Source organism: Puma concolor, chromosome D1, assembly GCF_028749965.1.
Source record: "Puma concolor isolate L17-30 chromosome D1, mPumCon1.1.hap2, whole genome shotgun sequence".
Lineage (NCBI taxonomy): Eukaryota > Metazoa > Chordata > Mammalia > Carnivora > Felidae > Puma > Puma concolor.
The window spans coordinates 92,479,756-92,497,720 of record NC_141676.1 but is presented as its reverse complement, the minus strand read 5'-3'; the positions used below and the strand labels follow the sequence as shown (position 1 = coordinate 92,497,720).

At 43.0% G+C, this 17,965-nt stretch overlaps 1 long non-coding RNA gene across 2 annotated transcripts; it reads left to right on the top strand.

Moving 5' to 3' along the window:
* The first annotated feature begins 1,920 nt into the window (after positions 1-1,920).
* LOC147576869 (uncharacterized) lies at positions 1,921-14,721 on the top strand. 2 transcript variants are annotated; one of them, XR_015241222.1, is made up of 4 exons: positions 1,921-2,178; positions 2,310-2,484; positions 11,258-11,373; positions 14,469-14,721. It is a non-coding gene; the product is annotated as an uncharacterized LOC147576869 (long non-coding RNA). The 2 variants fall into 2 exon arrangements; XR_015241223.1 differs by lacking the exon at positions 2,310-2,484.
* Positions 14,722-17,965: the final 3,244 nt, after the last annotated feature.

Here is a 17,965-nt window from a genome sequence, read left to right as displayed (position 1 = left end):
CAGGTTCCAGGCTCTGAGCTGTCTGCACAGAGCCCGACGTGCGGCTGGGACCCACGAGCTATGAGATCATGACCTGAGCCAAAGTCGACGCTCAACCCACTGAGCCCCCCGGACGCCCCTGGAGTTACACATTAATTCGGCCACTGAAGCGACGTCCTGCATTTGGCTCACCTTCGTTTACAATCTTTTTCTTATCCCCATTTCCAAGAGGCAAAAGACGGAGACCCAGATAGATGGTTCGTCTGGGGAAGCACCACTAACTCAGAGCTCTTTGCAGTAAATGATCAGAATTTCTTGTAACGCTAGCTGAAGCTGACAGTCCTTACAGGATAAAAATACCTAGCAAATAAAACTCTTAAAGGGAGAAACAAACGCTAATGGAAGAAAACATTCCTCGCAAATATGATGCGAATAGAGTTGACGCTTGGTGAGTGTTACTGAATGAAAATATTAGCTGAATAAAAATGCTAACTACAGACACAAATGTTAACAGCTGAACATTGCTGGTAATGCACAGCGAATAATATTCACTGAAAGGAAATATATTAACTGCGGGAGAAAGGAAAGGAGAGGAGTGATTTATAACCAACCAACACTAGTGTGGAGGATGCTTCCTATGGTAATAGATTGTTGTAGCCAGCCCTCGAAGCTTCGGTGTCAAAATGCCTCCACCTGCCTCGGCAGCTTTTTTTTTAATCATTATTATTATTATTTTTTTAACTCAGTACTCTCACAAGATGGCTTAACATTCCAGCCACCAACAGCATGTATTCATTTATAAAAGAATTGTTTCCTACACTGTCCTAGATCGTTTGCCAAATCGCTCTCCTGTAGCTCATACACCTGGCATCACACACGTGACTGACACCACTTCTCACCTCCAGCACCATCAGGGGACAGACCTGCGGACACTGAGGTCCCCCATGCTTGGAGCCGCGTGGTGACCTTTTTTCAGAAATAGCCAAATTGAAACAAGGTCCCCCATATTCAGCAAGCAACCTTCTTGATCACTCCGCTCAAAGGAAATTTTACGAAAAGAAAAAAAAGAAAAAGTGTGATGCCAGTGGCTGTCGATATGAGGTAATTGTTTTGACACGTTGGCTTAATTACATGAACGAAACACGGGGTTTGCTGCGATCCACTATGGCAAATGAAAAGAGCCCTTCTGTGCATGTCTACACAAATTGACTTTGCAGTGCATTGTGGGAAGTGTCAACTGATATGGGCGAGGTGGATTTGTTGTTGTTTGTTCTCATTTATATTTATTTATTTATGTTTTGTGGGTTTTGTTTTGGGTGTTTTTTTTTTTTTTTTTGGTTTTCTTTTGTTTTTTTGTTTTTGTTTTTTGGGTGTTTTTCTTTTCTTTTCTTTTTTTTTCTTCTTTTTTTGGGCGGCAAGGCAGAGATTTTGCATGTCAGTTACAGATACAGTCTTTGTTCCGAATATGGCGTTTGCCTTATCAATCTGATTTCCAGACTTTCTCTGGGCTTTACCAGGACTTTAAAGGCTCAAATAGGTGGGTAATAAATTATAAGAGGAAATTGTGGCAGTCTGTCTTACTAGATAGTCAACCCCTGTACCAACCCTTGACAAATCTGTGCCTGGCACATAGTAGGCAGACAATAAATATTTACGGAATAAATGAATGGATGTGTGTCCAGAGCCAGGTATTTTTCACTCGCTCTCAAGGTTAGTTCCATCCTGTCAAAATACTAAAGGCAGGCAAATGTCACTCTTCAGTGTATCAGATTGTAAACCGTGGGGCATCTCGGGTGACTCATTCAACGGAATGTTGGTTTAATGAATTCTTCCTGTGCTCTCCAACTTGTTTGGCAAGGGGCCTGAAGGGGTTAAGGTCTGCAGAGTGCTTGGAACGTAGCTAATGTTGTGTGAATAGCAGAGTAAATGATTACTGCTCTGCCTTTATGAGACAGCTTCTAGACAGAAAGGAGCAGGAGGACCTCGGTGTACATCTGCCAGGTCTGGGGAATCCAGCCTTTGGGCAGGCAAGAGCAAACTCAAGATATGTAGACACAGCTTCAGGCACCCACGCTGTCCCAGAGGACGTGAATCCTGGTGGGGAGATGGTCCCTATGGAGATCTTCTGGATGGGAAGCAGTGAAAGATAAGCTATTACCTGCCCACAAGGTTAACTTCTCACATTTATCTCAAACACAGGTAAGCAGGGGGCAGGACTCTGGTGGTATAATTTTTATCTTTAGAGGTAGGATTTAAAAAATGTTTTTCATTTTATTTATTTACTTATTTCATTTTCTTTCTTTCTTTCTTTTTTTTTTTTTTTGAGAAAGAGAGAGAGCACAGGCAGAAGAGAAGGGCAGAAGGAAAGAGAGAGAGAATCTCAACCAGGCTTTACGCTGTAGGCAGAGCCCAATGCGGGGCTCAATCCCACGACACTGGGATCATGACCTGAGCCCAAACTGAGTTGGACACTTAACCGACTGAGTCATCCAGGTGCCCCTAGAGGTAGGATTTTTCAATAAATCTTTAGGATTTGTATTTTATTTGTTCAGGGGTTAGAAAGTTGTCTATGGCAGGAACGCATCAGGATGTAAGGAATCTAACTGGCATCCATGCCCTGCTTTGCCAGAATCCCCCCCCTTCTGTATCCACTTCCCTAAACAAAGCCACAGCCCATCCTGTTTGCTCCGATAGTCTGACAAACTGAAGCTGGGGTTGGGTTGGGCTGGATCCAGACTGGTGGAGAGCATTAACCCCAGTAGTCAAGCAGTTGGGTGCAAGTCCTGATTCTTTCAGCAACTTGCTGTATGCCTCCAGTGGGAGGTTTCAGTCCACTTGACTGGAAAATGGGAAATCATGGCACCTGCCTTCTTGACCCACACAGGGATGTTGTCAATATGAGATAAAATAATAATTGGGAAAGCTTTTCGAAAGATTTGAAGACTTCGGAGGTAAGGTGCTCTATGAGGGGGGAAGGCGGCTCTAGAACAGAGGCTCAGACTGCAGTGCCAGACTCTGTGGAGACAGAAGAGAGTTGTGAGGGTAAACTGAGGGTCAGTCACATGACTGTACCAGCGACAACCATCCGAACCAAATTAGAACCAATCTCCCCAAACCGGAGGATGTAGGAAGGTCATGTATACAGGAACAACACGGGGCTGGATACTTGAGTCCTGATTCTCTCACTTGTGAGGGTTTTTGTGTGTGTGTGTGTGTGTGTGTGTGTGTGTGATTCTTGGACTGCCCCACCTAACTTTCCTGAGCTCCAGTTTCTTCATCTATTGAAAGGAGGTGATTTAGAACCTTCCTGAGAGAGTTATTGAAAGGGACTGATGCAGTAATTTGTGTGAAACCCTGGTATTTTTTAGGATCTCAGTAAGAGTTGGCTCCGTCAGTGATCCACTTACCCATTCATTGATTCCCTCATTGATTCAGAACATCTCACTGCCTTGGGTTGGTGCCTTGTCTCAGGAAGTCATTAGCACTTGAGGACTTTTTCGATGGTAAAAGTTGCTGGCTCATAAGCACCATCACCAGCAGTAGTTAAGGGAAGTAAGAATACATCCCTGCTCCTTTGTCTGTACATCAAATTATTCTTATTGTTCACAGGGCACCAGAAGCCTTGGGTTCCTCTGCCGGCTCAGGATCCTCTCTCTTTTGCTGCCTGGGTGCGGGGAGGGCTCCACTGAGCCAACTCCCCCCACAAAAGAAGGAAGAACAATAGGCTTGTTGCCTTTTCTTCCATAAAAATGCTCCCTGAGGTACCATATAATCAGAGCAGGGTTGTGACAGTCAGCATGTCTCTGCTTTCCCCATATCCCAGCCGTAATACAACATTAGAAGCAATTAGAGCTTGTTCTAGGTTGTTTGTAAGATGATTATTATAGCCATTGCAGGGACGTCTCAAAACAGTGGAGTTAAGGATTACGACGTGTTCCACATTTCCGAAGCTGCTAACCGGGGCGGTGCAGAGAAGAGCCTAAGACACAGAGACAGACAAAGCCCAGCTCATCAGCCCTGCCAACAAGGCTCTGGGCCTTGACGTGCATTCTCAGTGTGGGGCACCTGAGGGCTGATGGGAAGCATTATCTCCTTTGCAGAGCGGCTGAGCAGTGGGGGCTCAGCCCTGGGAGGATGGGCTGGACCGGAAGCTCAACTACCGTATCCTTTTCTTTCTTCAGACATGTCAAAAAGCCCCCTCTCCATCAGACAGCCAAACATCTGAACTGCAAAAGGGCTCTGGCCACAGTCCCTTTCTCTCTGTTCTGTTTAGCAACACACACAAATACTTGACCGCATTTGATGTGGAAAATCTGGAATGTCAATCTTCCACAATTGTACTGAAGCCTACTTTTATTTAGAGGAAACAGAAAACAGCTGGTCAGCTTGCTCTCCAAACTTGCTCACCTGCCTTTCCTCCATAATGCTCTGTAAAGCATCCTTCTAGCTACCGAGGCAAAGAATCATGGGGCCGTTTTGTACTTTTTCCCTTTCTTTTCATTCCAAGAAGTATTGAATATGCTCCTATTATATGCCAGGCAAACAAAGACCCCTGACCTCATGAAACTTTATGATTTTAATTTTTTAAAAATTTTATTTATTTTGTGTGTATGTCTGTGTGTGTGAGAGAGAGAGAGAGAGAGAGAGAGAGAGAGAGGGGCAGAGATAGAGGAGAGAGAGGAGGATCCCAAGCAGGGTTCATGCTATATTAGCGTAGAGCCCAGCACGGGGCTTGATCTCACGGACCACCAAGACCAACACCTGAGCCAAAATCAAGAATCGGTTGCTTAACAGACTCATAAATTCTGACTTGGACTCTAACAGTGGACTTTTTCCTGGGGTTTGCCCTCTCCTCCTCAAGCCTACTTCTTGTGTCATCATTGACCCAAGTATAAGTCTCAGACTCTCCCTCGTTCCTATACAGCCTTGAACCCTGCATCCCAGGCCCTGTATGTATTATCCCAAGCCTTTTCCACTTGATCTCCCTCTATGTCACGAGCCCCTGGCTCTAGCCAGAGTGAATTCTCCATTTTTCCCCAATACACCCTGCCTTTTCTCACCCTAGAGTGTAGTATTTACAGGAAAAAGAAGCTAACGTTTGTTGCACTCTGCTAACAGAGCTTTGTACACCTTTTAGATTTGATAGCAATCCTATGATGTATAAGGCGGGGGAACAGAGTTGCCTTGTCTGAAGTCACACGGTAGAATGTGCCGGAGGCAAGATTCAGATCTCCAACTGTCTGAGTCCAAATCCGGTGCTCTTCCTCCCAGATCACACAGTTCCTTATGATTTATTCCCTGATTCCAGACTGGAACCACTGGAAGAGCCATGCGTGTTCACTTTTGTGCTACCTCCAGTGCCTGGCACAAAGTCTCACACGGGCTGGGTGAGAACATACTATCTGAATTAAACTTCTTTGAATATAATTGAATTAAGCTGAACAAGCTTTTAAAAGACTATTCATTAACGTACGTTTTGGCAGCTTCTTGTTGAGATTTAATCTGCTAGTCTGTGTGTCAGCCCTCTCATAATCTGTGGCTTTCTCTCCTGAATTCTATCCTGGTTCTCTGCAACTCTCCACGGTTCTTGAGCTGCACCCAGCTGAGAGCCTTTAGAAGGCCAGTGACGGTAAATTTCTTTATCTGTGTGTTTCAGTTGTCTTTTCTTCCCATTCTCCCTACCTGCCTCATTTTTTCCATTTGAGATCCCCTTATGGACGTCCATTCCCCTGTCCAGATTTCATTCTTACCAGTGTGCACACCAAGGCAGCCTTCAGGGGTCCTTGGTTCTGGCTCTGTGTTTCCTGGGGAGCAGGGGGATCGGCACCCACCGCTTCTCTAGTGTATGGTTTCCTTATGGGGAACTGCACATATGGTTTTAAAATTCCTGCCAGATCTGCTATGTGCAATCCTCATTGTTTAATGTACCATAATTAATAAGTAAATATTTTTAGATCCTATTGATGTCGAGGCACTTTAGATGTTCTCTCCAGACTGTTCTTTCTACGCGATACTTGGTCAGGCAGCTTGCTTTATGACCCCTCAAAGCAGTTCTGCTTTCCCTCCCAGGCCCCTAGTGATCAGCACACATCTCCTGGGAAGACACACAGTCCATGGAAGGAGAAGAAATAGAGATCTTGGTCTTTTAAATGAAGATGTTGAGAAAGAGAAGGGGGAAGTACCCGGGGCATTTCTTACATTCCTTTGCCTCTTGATGTGAAGGACCCTGTGGGCTCACTGTGCCACACACCTTTGGTCATCTTCAAGTCCCAGTTCTGTGACTTTTACACCTTCCAACGCCCACCTACCACATCTGACCACCTCCCATAGTCCCTCCTTCGGTAGTTGTCAAACCACAAAAAGCCACCAGCGGCATGTGGCCCCAGTCTCAACCCCACAGATGGAACTTTTGGTAGAAGGGGATGAGTCGCTAAATAAATAGAATGCATTGTAAGTGTTGATAGATTTTCTGTTCTGTCCTGGCATTGTGCTCAGTGGAGGATTACCGCTGTGTGTGTTTAAATGTGACAGCTGTTTCATTCACTCCCTGGCGTGTTGGAGAAGCCGTGATAAAACCAGCGATACGCCTTCAGAATCCTTAAAGTGAAATCCTCCAGAAAAAAAAAAAAAAAAGTTCCCCTCCCAACCCTCCCTGTCCCCATTTGTCCGCTCATTCTCACATGCATTTCTGGTTATTGCACTTTATTTCTGCTTTTTCTTTTTTCTTTTCTTCTTTTGCACGTTCTGGATGAGAAATACCCTCTGGAAGACCTTCCACCTCTGGTTGTTGGGCATCCCCGAAGCAGTCAGCTTCATTTTGGTACCCCGGTTGCGGAGGGAATGCAGAGCATTTAGAAACCTTAATTAAGGAACATTTAGGAAGATAGGCTGATGAGGGGCAAGATTAGCAATGGATTTCACTGTTGCCTGCCTACGACTTTCTGTTTAATTATTACAAGAGGAGCTGCCAGCAAATGCAAGAGCTGAAGGTCTGATCCTGAACCACACTGACCTGGATTTCTGTTTCATTAGATTTCATTTAATTCCGGCAAAGGAGGCAATTTCTTAGACCCTAGTATAGTTGAATGTTAACCTCCAGGCCACAGGAATGAAGGGGCAAGAATGCATTTCACCCTGAGCTCTGCCAGTTCCTCTCCTACATACCAGATACACAGTCCCGCCTGGATCCCAACACCTCTTACTGTTTGGGGAAACAGAGGGGATCTGGTGTGTCCCGGCGAGGGCTCAAATGAGCTGAATAATTGAGTCAACAGTATCCTCTTTGAACTGAAGAGGGAGAGAGAAAAATCCTCCCCGCTAGATTTACAAGAAAGGATCTTCCTTTCTCTAAGTCTTTCCGGCGTTTTCTGAAATGGCTGAGTTTGTTTCCGATGACCCCGAGGGACTGCTCCACTGAACAGCTTGTGCCTAAGAAGTGCTGTGGTCAGGTGCTGATCGGCCTGGTATGGGGTGAGGGGTGAGAGAAGATGGCGAGGGACGGAAGGGTGGTAAGGGATTCCCCGGGGACTACAGGTTCATCACATATCTATATATTTCTCAATGTTCACCTCCTACCTCTTCTCCATCCTAGGTCAATGGTCAAAGTTGATTGAGGGATTCTAAAAACTCAAGCAAAGATATTGAATCCAAGAGGACTTGGGTTCTGCCTTCTCTGTACCTTAACTAGCAGTTAATCTCTCTTGGCGTCCTGTATGAACAAAATGGGAATGTTAATTCCTATTTCACAGAAAGCTTCCAGAACTAAGAAAAATGCCTCACACAGCATTCCACACATAACAGGGTCTCCATATATGTTAGTTGCCACTTCTACTCCATGCGTGTGGGGGGAGTAGGAAGACCATGCTCTGAAGAAAGCCAAAGATGACCTACCCCACTCCTACTGGTCTTATATTAAGCTGAAACAAAAGAATCAACATAAAAATAAAACATGTTATTAAGGACATAAAAAGTTAGCAAGTTGTGCTGTATTCATAGAGTGGAATACTTCTCAGCAGTAAAAAAAGAACAAACTTCTGACTTGTGCAAGAATATGCACAGGATAGCAGTCTCTTCAGTAAGAAATCAGCAACCTATGGTAACTTGATGACAAGCTTCAGGGATGGACCTCAAACTTTCGCTCCCCTGTATCTATGTAGGATGAGCTCATTCACCGGCTCTCACTTTATTTTGGATTTTCCCTTGGAAAAGGTCATGAGCACCATACTAATTGACTTAAGTCAAACACAAAGGGCTAGGGACAGGCACACCTTTTTTTTTCTTCATTTCATTGCACTTCACAGATACTGCATTCTTCACAAGTTGAAGGTTGGTGGCAACCTTGTATGGAACAAGTCTATCGGCGCCATTTTTCCCATAGCATTTGCTCAGTTTATGTCTCTGTGTCCCATTTTGGTAATTCTCGTAATATTTCAAACTCCTTCATTATTATTATATTGGTTATGGTGATCTCTGATCAGGGATCTTTGATGTTGCTATTGTCCTTGTTCTGGAGTGCCACAAACCATGCCCACCTAAGACAACTAACTCAGTTGACGTATGTGTGCTCTGGCCTCTCCACTGAGCAATGATTCCCCATCTCTTTCCCTCTCCTCAGGCCTCCCTATTCCCTGAGACACAACACTATTGAAAGTAGGCCAATTAAGGGACGTCTGGGTGGCCCAGTTGGTTAAGCGTCTGGCTCTTGATTTCAGCTCAGGTCACAGTCTCCTGGTTTGTGAGATCGAGCCCTCTGCGTCGGTCTCTGTGCTGACATTGCAGAGCCTGCCTGGGATTCTCTCTCTCTCTCCCTCTTTCTCTGCCCACCCTCCTCTCAAAATAAATAAAGACACTTAAAAATCTTTTTAAAGGAAAGGCAAATAAAAGAGAGGAGGCCAATTAATAACCCTACACTGACCTCTAAGTGTACAAGTGAAAGGAAGACTCACACATCTCTCCCTTTCAAGCCCAAGCTAGAAATGATCAAGCTCAGTGAGGAAAGTGTGTTGAAAGTCAAGGCAGACCAAAAGCTAGGCCTCTTGTGCCAGTCAGCCAAGCTGTGAATGCAAAGGAGAAGTTCCTGAAGGCAATTAAAAGCGCTACGTCAGTAAACACAAATGACAAGAAAGCCTTCTTGCTGACGTGGAGAGAGTTTTCGTGGTCTGGAGAGAAGATTTAACCAGCAATGCCTAATCCAGAGTAAGGCCTGACCTCTCTTCTGTTCTATGAAAGGTTGAGAGAGGTGAGGAAGCTGCAGAAAAAAAAAATGTGAAGTTGGCAGAGGTTGGTTCATGAGGTTTAAGGAAAGAAGCCATCTGCGTAACTTAACAGTGTAAACTAAGACAGCAAGCGTGAATGTAGGAGCTGCATCAAGTTCTCCAGAAGATTCTGCTAAGGTGATTAATATAGGTGTCATCGCTACACAACAGATTTTCAGTGTAGATTAAATGGCCTTCCCTTGGAAGAAGATGCCACCTAGGACTTTCACAGCTAGAGAGAAGTCAATGCCTGGCTTCAACGCTTCAAAGAACAGGCTATTTTTTTAGGGACTAATACAGTTTGTGACTTTAAGCTGAAGCCAGCGCTCACTTACCCCTACGAAAATCCTAGGGCCCTTAAGAAATATGCTAAATGGACTCTGCCTGTGCTGTATAAATGGAGCAACAAAGTCTGGACGACAGCACACCTGTTTACAACATGGTTTGCTGAAGATTTTAAACCCACTGTTGAGACTTACTGCTCAGGAAAGAAAAAAAAATTCTTTTTAAAATATCACTGCTTGTCGACAATGTGCCTGGTCACCCAAGAGCTCTGATGGGGATGGTACAGCGAGCTGTAATGTCGTTTCATGCTTCCCAACACAGCATCTGTTCTGTAGCTTATGGACCAAGGAGTAATTTCAACTTGCAGTCTTATTATTTAAGAAATACATTTTGTAAGGCTATAGTTGCCATGGATAGTGATTCCTCTGATGGGTCTGGGCAAAGTAAATTGAAAACCTTATGTAAAGGATTCACCATTCTAGATGCCATTAAGAACATTTGTGATTCATGGGAAGAGGTCGAATATCGACATTAACAGGAATGTGGAAGAAGTTGATTTCAATCCTCATGGGTGACTGTGAGGGGTTCAAGACTTGAGAGGAGTAAGGAGCTGCAGATGTGGTGGAAATAGCAAGAGGACTAGAAGCGGAGCCTGAAGATTGGACTGAATTTTTACCAACTCATCATAAAATGAGGGGATCAGGAGTTGCTTCTTATGGATGAGCAAAGAAGGTAAGGTTTCTTGAGATGGAAACTACTCCTGGTGGAGATGTTACGAAGATTGTTGAAATGACAACACAGGGTTTGGAATATTACATGAACTCAGTTAACAAAACAGAAAACAGCAGCAAGGGTTTGAGAGGGTTGACTCCAATTTTGAAAGAAGTTCTTCTGTGGGTAAAATGCTATCCAACAGCATCGCGTGCAATAGAGAAATCACTCATGGAGAGAAGGGTCAATGTGGTAAATTTCACTGTCGTCTTATTTCACGACATTGCCACAGCCACCCCAACAACCACCCTGATCAGTCAGCAGCCATCAACATCAACATCAATGCAAGCCCTCCACCAGCAAAAGATTATGACTCGCTGAAAGCTCAGATGATGGCTACCATTTTTTAACATAAAGTATTTTTAAATTAAGGTATGTACATTTTTAGACATAATGATATTGCGCACCTAATACAGTATAATGTAAACATAAATTTAAATAAAAAGGGGGGACACATGGGTGGCTAAGTTGGCTGAGCCGTCAGGTCATGACCCCAGTGTCATCTGGGATCATGCCTCATGTCAGGCTCTGCACTGAGTGTGGAGTCTGCTTAAGATACACTCTCTCTCTCTCTGTCTCTCTCTCCCTCTCCCTCCTCCCTCTGCCTCTCAAGCACTCTCTGTCTCTCAAAACAAAAAAACAAAACAAAACAAAATGTAACTTTTATGTGTACTGAGAAACCAAACAATTTATTTGACTTACTTTATTATGATACTCATTTTATTGTGATGTGGTCCTTATCGTGTCTTTGTCGTCATTTCCTGACAGTCCCCACCTTGCACTTTATCTTCCAGTGGTGGTGATGTTTTTGCACACCTCGCTCACGTTTCTTCAGGTCTCATATCCTTGTTCACCCTATTCCCGTGGTCTCATCACACCCTCCAAGTTTCCTTTGCCAGTGTCTCACACGTCCTTCAGACTCCGCAGAGGGGTCTTCCGATCTCTGGAAACTTTCCCTTCGCTTCTAGGTTGAGCTGCCCACAGTGCTTTCCAAATGCCTCCTAAACATCCTCCTCTTGGGACACACAGCACACTGGATCGGGAGGTCCTCAAGACCAGGAACTGGACCCGTAATATCTCCGAGGTATGACTGTGCTCTATGGGTCAACTTACACGGCATTCGATAAAAGATAAAACTTTAGAGACAAAACTCAGATCAGTAGTTTTCAGGGCAGGAGGTGAGGGGCGGTGATTTACTACAACAGGGCACAAAGGAACTTTTCAGGGCTTGGGAATATTCTATATATTATTTACGATGGCGGCTCTGCTTACAATGTACACCTAGAAATGGTGATTTTTACTGTATATAAGTTGTACCTCAATAAGCATGATTTTTTACAGAGTTGGTAAAGATGTAATTTTCTTTCTCTATTTTTCCTTTCTGGAGGGATGTGACTTGTCCACGTTGTCAGGTACTAAGGATCCCGCGGAGGCCTCCCTAGAACCTAGGGCCCATTGAATCCCTAGGGATCCCGTAAATGGACATGATGGGGCTTTAAACAACCTCTAATCCCATGCAAATGTTTGCATATGTGTACAAATGAATTTTCCTGGGGAGATGTCTCACAGTTTCAAATAGATTAAAGGTTACTGTGGCTCACTGCCCATTCCTCATATGAGAACAACTGGAGAGAGAGAGAGAGAGAGAGAGAGAGAGAGAGAGAGAGAGAGAAACTGATCCATATTTCCAGAGTACAAGATAAAGTGAGACTATTGTATAAGTTTGTCACCAGGGATGGGCACTGGGAGGCCATAGTTTGAGGTCAGTCCCTGCACATTATCATCAAGTGACTATCATTAGCAGGTGTTCTTATTAAAGAGAACCATACTTTATATGCAGGCTCATTTCTGAGGACCTATAGTGTCACTCACTGTGATTCCCAAGCTCATAGCAGGGAAAAGAGAAAGAGACTTGCATAAATCCTCCTTAATTTGGAACACTTAATAGGTTCCTTGTACAGTGTTGCAGAGGTTTGAAAATGGAAGCAGGGAAAGGAGGTCACCAATGATAGGTAGAAAGCAGGATGCCAGGCACAGCTTAATGGAATCTGTGGTATTGATCCAAGTGGCAAATGCATCGCATTGTAACAGTATTGAAAGCTTTATGCTGGGCCCTAGCTCAGAAAAGGCCACAGCTGCTAATTTGCAAAAATATCAGGGTTTCAAAAGTTACCGGGGGCCTTTGAAAGATAAATCACCAGGTGTCCCTTTAACAACTGCAGCACACTCCCATGCCTTCATGAGGTATTTCTATCTAGAAAAGTGGGCCCTGAGAACACACTCTTGCTAGTGACAGTGTTATAGCACAAGCTTCCAGACAGGAATATCTCTCCGGGCCTCACACACTGTGAATAATTAGTCAATCTGCGGTGCGAAAGGAGACAGCATCAAGAGTGTCGCAAGGGCAGGCCAGCTGTGCTCCTCACGGGCCTGAAAGCATGCGCCATTTTGGACAAGGCATATTCTGTGCTGGGGTATGCACCTGGCCACATGGGCTCAAGTCATGTTAATGGAATGCTGAGGAATGTTCTCTTCTGACATAGGCAGTGCGACAAAAATGATAGGCGTGCTATTTCCACTGAGCCGTCCCGAGCTCAGTGTTTAAAGACGTGTTTGCAAATAATGATTCACAAAACCCTCATATACTGACCCACCTCCTACTACACAGTATCCTCTCCATGTTAATGGCCCCATCCCAACAAGCCGGGTGCTACTTTTATTTCTAAATCGGTAAGTCTGACAAGAGATCTTTTGGGCAGATATGGTCCAAATGGGGCTGAAGAGGCCTTGCTTGTAACTTCCAATCCTAACAGTCATTTCCAAATAGAACAGTGAATACATAGGTTATGAAGAAATGAGTGGCAGTGCTGGGGAGCTAGTGACTCACTTGAACAAGAAGGGTTTGAAAACAGTGTTCATGGCCTCAGAGGCCCAGACATGGACGTAGAGAGTTTGGATAAGTAATAGAGAATGGGGGGGGGGGGGGGGCGTGTAGCATCTGGCAGTACAGTGGAAACTTCTCAAATGCCCCTAAAGCCTGATGGTCATGGGTTGCAAGACTAAAGTATCATAACAAAAGCAAAACAAGAATTCAGAAAACACCAGGTCATAGGAGTCACATATGCCAAGAAGATACATTTGTGTGGATATTCGAGAACCCGAGGATGGAAATTTCATGGACGTAAGAATACATAAGTAATGGGGCGCCTGGGTGGCGCAGTCGGTTAAGCGTCCGACTTCAGCCAGGTCACGATCTCACGGTCCGTGAGTTCAAGCCCCGCGTCGGGCTCTGGGCTGATGGTTCAGGGCCTGGAGCCTGCTTCCGATTCTGTGTCTCCTTCTCTCTCTGCCCCTCCCCCGTTCATGCTCTGTCTCTCTGTCTCAAAAATAAATAAAAACGTTAAAAAAAAATAAAAAAAATTAAAAAAAAAAAAGAATACGTAAGTAAGAAGTAAAATGGACTAGAATATTGTTGTGGGAATATACTATGAATTGCCCAGCCAGCCAGATGTAGTGGTAACTAAACCAGCACAGAAGCATGATACACGGGCAATATTAGAAACTTCAAACAGGTGTACATTTCCAGGGCATCTCACGCTGGTGAAATCAAAGGACACATCAAAAAACCAAAGGACATTTCTGGTAATTTTCTTTAGAATATGGGGGGCAGCAAATGACATGGATACTACACAGTATAAAACCAACAAGAAAACTTTGCTCGGGACATGAAACTGAGAAAAATTGGGAGAGAGTGACTGTTTCGTCTTGGTGTCCCTAATGTCCAGAGAACAAAACACTGAATATTCTAGATTTTTAGAAGGGATATATCAAAACATTGAAAAATAGACACAAATGGAAGGCACAAGATGAAATTACAGGGAATTCTTTCAAAGACGCAAAGAAAGGCAGGTGGAATTCCCCCCACACCTCAGTGTTATTTTGCACTCTGAAAAATGAGGGAAATAAAAGGAAATAACTAATTATGACTATAAAGAGTCAGCATACCTAAATGGTAGGCAGGTTAAGTTGCAAAGGGAAGTGGGGTCAATGGCGTCTTTTTGGAGACAAAAAGTATTGAAATGGGACACGCCCACTACTTAGATCACATGAGAAAAATACTGTCATATTTAACATAGAACTTCACATCTCTTAATTCTTAGATTTTTCTCTTTTTGTCAGAAAGCATGATATCTGGGCTGAAAATGGCAGATCCAACAATTTTAAAAGAGTTTATGCCCACGATATCCTAAGGCAATGAGAAATTTATGTCAAGGAGATTCTCACAACTGTAACTATGATCAGAAATCTTCAAGGAATCCTGGAGAACGAAAGAAATCCACCCCCCACCCCCGCCCTGCCAACAAGAAATTAGCATATTTGTTTGCCACTTTCAGAAATAAAAATTTTCCTTTGGTGAATCTAGAAAACGCTATAGCCTATGTATCTGGACTTTTGTTCGCTCTGACTCAGCTCCTATAGGAGAAAGGTTTTAGCAGGGTATTAAGGGGTCTTATCCTGTTAAATATTTTATCAGTGACTTGGATAAACAGCAAATCTGTGGATGCTTCACAGTAGAAAGTTACATGATGTGTTGAAAAGATAGAACTGAGATCCAAAGAGATTTAAATGAGTGATATTGGCATGTCAGTTCTAACAAGATAACATTCAATAGATGATGAGCTTAAGGTCCCTAAATTTAGTGCAAAAATCGAATCTCACTTATTCATGATGGATGAGATAAGGCTTAATAGGAACATGCAAAACAAATAAAGAACAACAAGCAATGTAGCGATATCTGATGTCAAATGTGCAGTATGAATAAAAAGGCTATGTGCCTGCCAAAAAATTCTAATGGACTCCTAGGAAAAAGAAGATGGGGCCCCTATACTGTACTAATCAGACTGTATCTGTGATATCATGTTTCCTTTCGGGGGGGGAGGGGTTGTACACCAGTGAATGGAGTACCATAAAGACGAATAATGGGTATATTAGAAATGCTGTTTCAACTACAACTATGTATCACTCTATAAATGAGAAACGTTACAGAAGTTGAGGATATTTATATAAAAAAATGGAAGCTTCTCCTTAACTATCTGAAAGGCTAATATAAGAAAGATTTTTTTTTTTTTTAATTCTGTGTGGTCTCAAGAGGACAAACATACCACTGTGAGGAAGTCTTAAGGAAACAAATTTTCGGAAATAATTTAGTAACAGACACCTTCAAAGATAGAAGAGGTTCTTTTAGGAGTTCCAAGTCCTTGCCTTACTGGAAGCAACCACAGACATGGTGAGCACGTGCTATGGATTCTGTGCAAGGCAAAGATCAGATGGATATTGATGCCGACCGAGTGTTTGTTCCCAGTTCACGGTCCAAGAACTTCCTACTCAAATTGTAAGCGCCTGCCAATTTTCTTTCTCCTGAGTTTCAATCCTTGATGATAGCTGAAGCTCACTTAATTTTCCCCCTTCTTCACAGCACCTCCTCTCTTTCCTAGTCAAGACTTTCAGTAGGGGTGCCTGGGTGGCTCAGCGGGCTAAGCTTCTGACTCTTGATCTTGGCTCAGGTCTTGATCTCACCGCTCCTGAGATCGAGCCCCATGTCAGGCTCTGTGCTGACAGCGCAGAGCCTGCTTGGGATTCTCTCTTCCCCTCCCTCTCTTGTCCTCTCACATTCTGCTCTCTCAAAATAAATAAATATTTTAAAAAAGATTTGCAGTAGGAAACATGGATCTTTTTCTACTGGTTGTCAAACTTTCTGTTTCAGGAACTGTTTGCCTTTGTAAGAAACACTGCCTCATTGAAGAGCTTTTGCATATGTGGTTAATGTCTATCTATAGTCACAGTAATAAACATTTAAAAATTGGAATTAAAAATGTATCTATTAATCACTTAGCAACACTAAATCCATTACATATAAAAATAAATTAAATATATTATGAAAAATAGGTATATGTCTTCAACACAAAGAAATAAGAAGAAGAAAAGTGGGATTCTATATTTTTGAAAATCTCTTTAATACCAGGCTCGATAGAACATAACCTTCTCATATCTGCTTTTACATTAAATCACAAAATATGTAGTTTGAAAAGGAAGGAGCATTTTCATAGCTTTTTGGATAATTGTGGATATTCTTGGATATAACACCCAAATCAAAGAGTGGTGGTTTCTTAAAGGTTAGTTGCAATGTGGAATTTGAAATCATATTAATGAATACTTCATAATTTGCTATGCTAAAATCCATGAGTTTTGTCTTGCATTCTGAACATTTTTTTAAAGTTTATTTAAAGACAGAGCAAGTGCAAGCAGGGGAGGGTCAGAGAGACAGGGAGAGAGAGAATCAGAAGCAGGCTCTGCACAGCGGAGCCCAATGTAGGGCTTGATCTTACGAACCTCGAGATCACGATTTGAGCTGAAATCAAGAGTCTGCTGCCCTGGGAGCCACTCAGGAGCCCCTCTGCCTTGCATTTTGAATAAACCTTTTATCAATGCCTGGTCATGCCTGCTCCTTTAGGAAATAATGGTTTGCTGACTTTATGTAGATTTCCAAATGTTGACACCTTCCGTTATAAAACACCAGAAAACTTAACGTTCCTTAGTACAAGGTATCTGTCAAGCTCCTGGCAAAAGTTTTCCAAAATTCTGTTTTCTTTTGAATGCTCTGGTTTTATCGTTGGCAATAAGTACCATCAATTGTTACCCTTGAAATGGGACACACAATCATTCATTTAAAAAAAAGAAAAAAGTCTACTAGTTCAATCATAGTTTGAACAATCATAGTTTGTCAGTCAGTCACCCAAGAAAAAATGCAATTTCATGCAAGAAGCAGCTTGCAACTAAAACAATTGCACAGTTGCATTTGTTCAGGAAAATCACCACTCTTGTTAGGCGGAGGAAGTGCTTTCTTTGTACTTCCCATTTTGTCAAATATTAAAAAGGCATGTAATAAGAATCAAGATTTAACAAAATTAATTTTTGCTAGTTCTTTAAAATTATTGTTATGTGAAACGGGCAATGTTTTTTTGTTTTTTCTTGATGTAAGTACATGAGGAATACAATGACTACAGAGACAGTTTAGTGCCAGCGCCTTAATTCTTCTTATGGTTCCAGCGCTGCTTTGACATATTAGAGCAAGTATCAATGCAGTGATAAAGGCAAATAATGTCTTGGCAGTTTTAGAAAAAAAAAAATTTAGTCTTGATCTCATGAACTCCTGAGAAGGTCTTGTGCACTCCCAGGGGGTCTCCAGACCACGCTTTGAGAACTATTACTATGGCAAAATGTGGCTTGGAAATCTTGTGTCAGATCATTTTTGAGAGAGTCTCCAGCCTTGTTTCTCTGTGATTCTAGAACTGTATTCCTTCCCCTTCTCATACAGCCCTTCCCCTGGTCATGTGGTTGACACCATCCATTTAAGAACACAGTTTTCCAATTCTCAATTCTGGTCATGTCCTGAGAATGAAATCTGTCTGTTACTTTGGTTTTGGAGGGAAAAAACAGAAAGATTGGGGGAAAAAATGATATGCAAAAGGAAGGCTTAAGTATATAGTTTGCATCTGCTCAGAACTAGAGATGCAACAATGAGCACAGACATGGTAAGCGAGCTGAGCAAGTCCTGTTGGCTGCTTCTGGGCCTTTGGGAGCAATGCTCTCCCCCTTGGGTCACATGGGATATCACT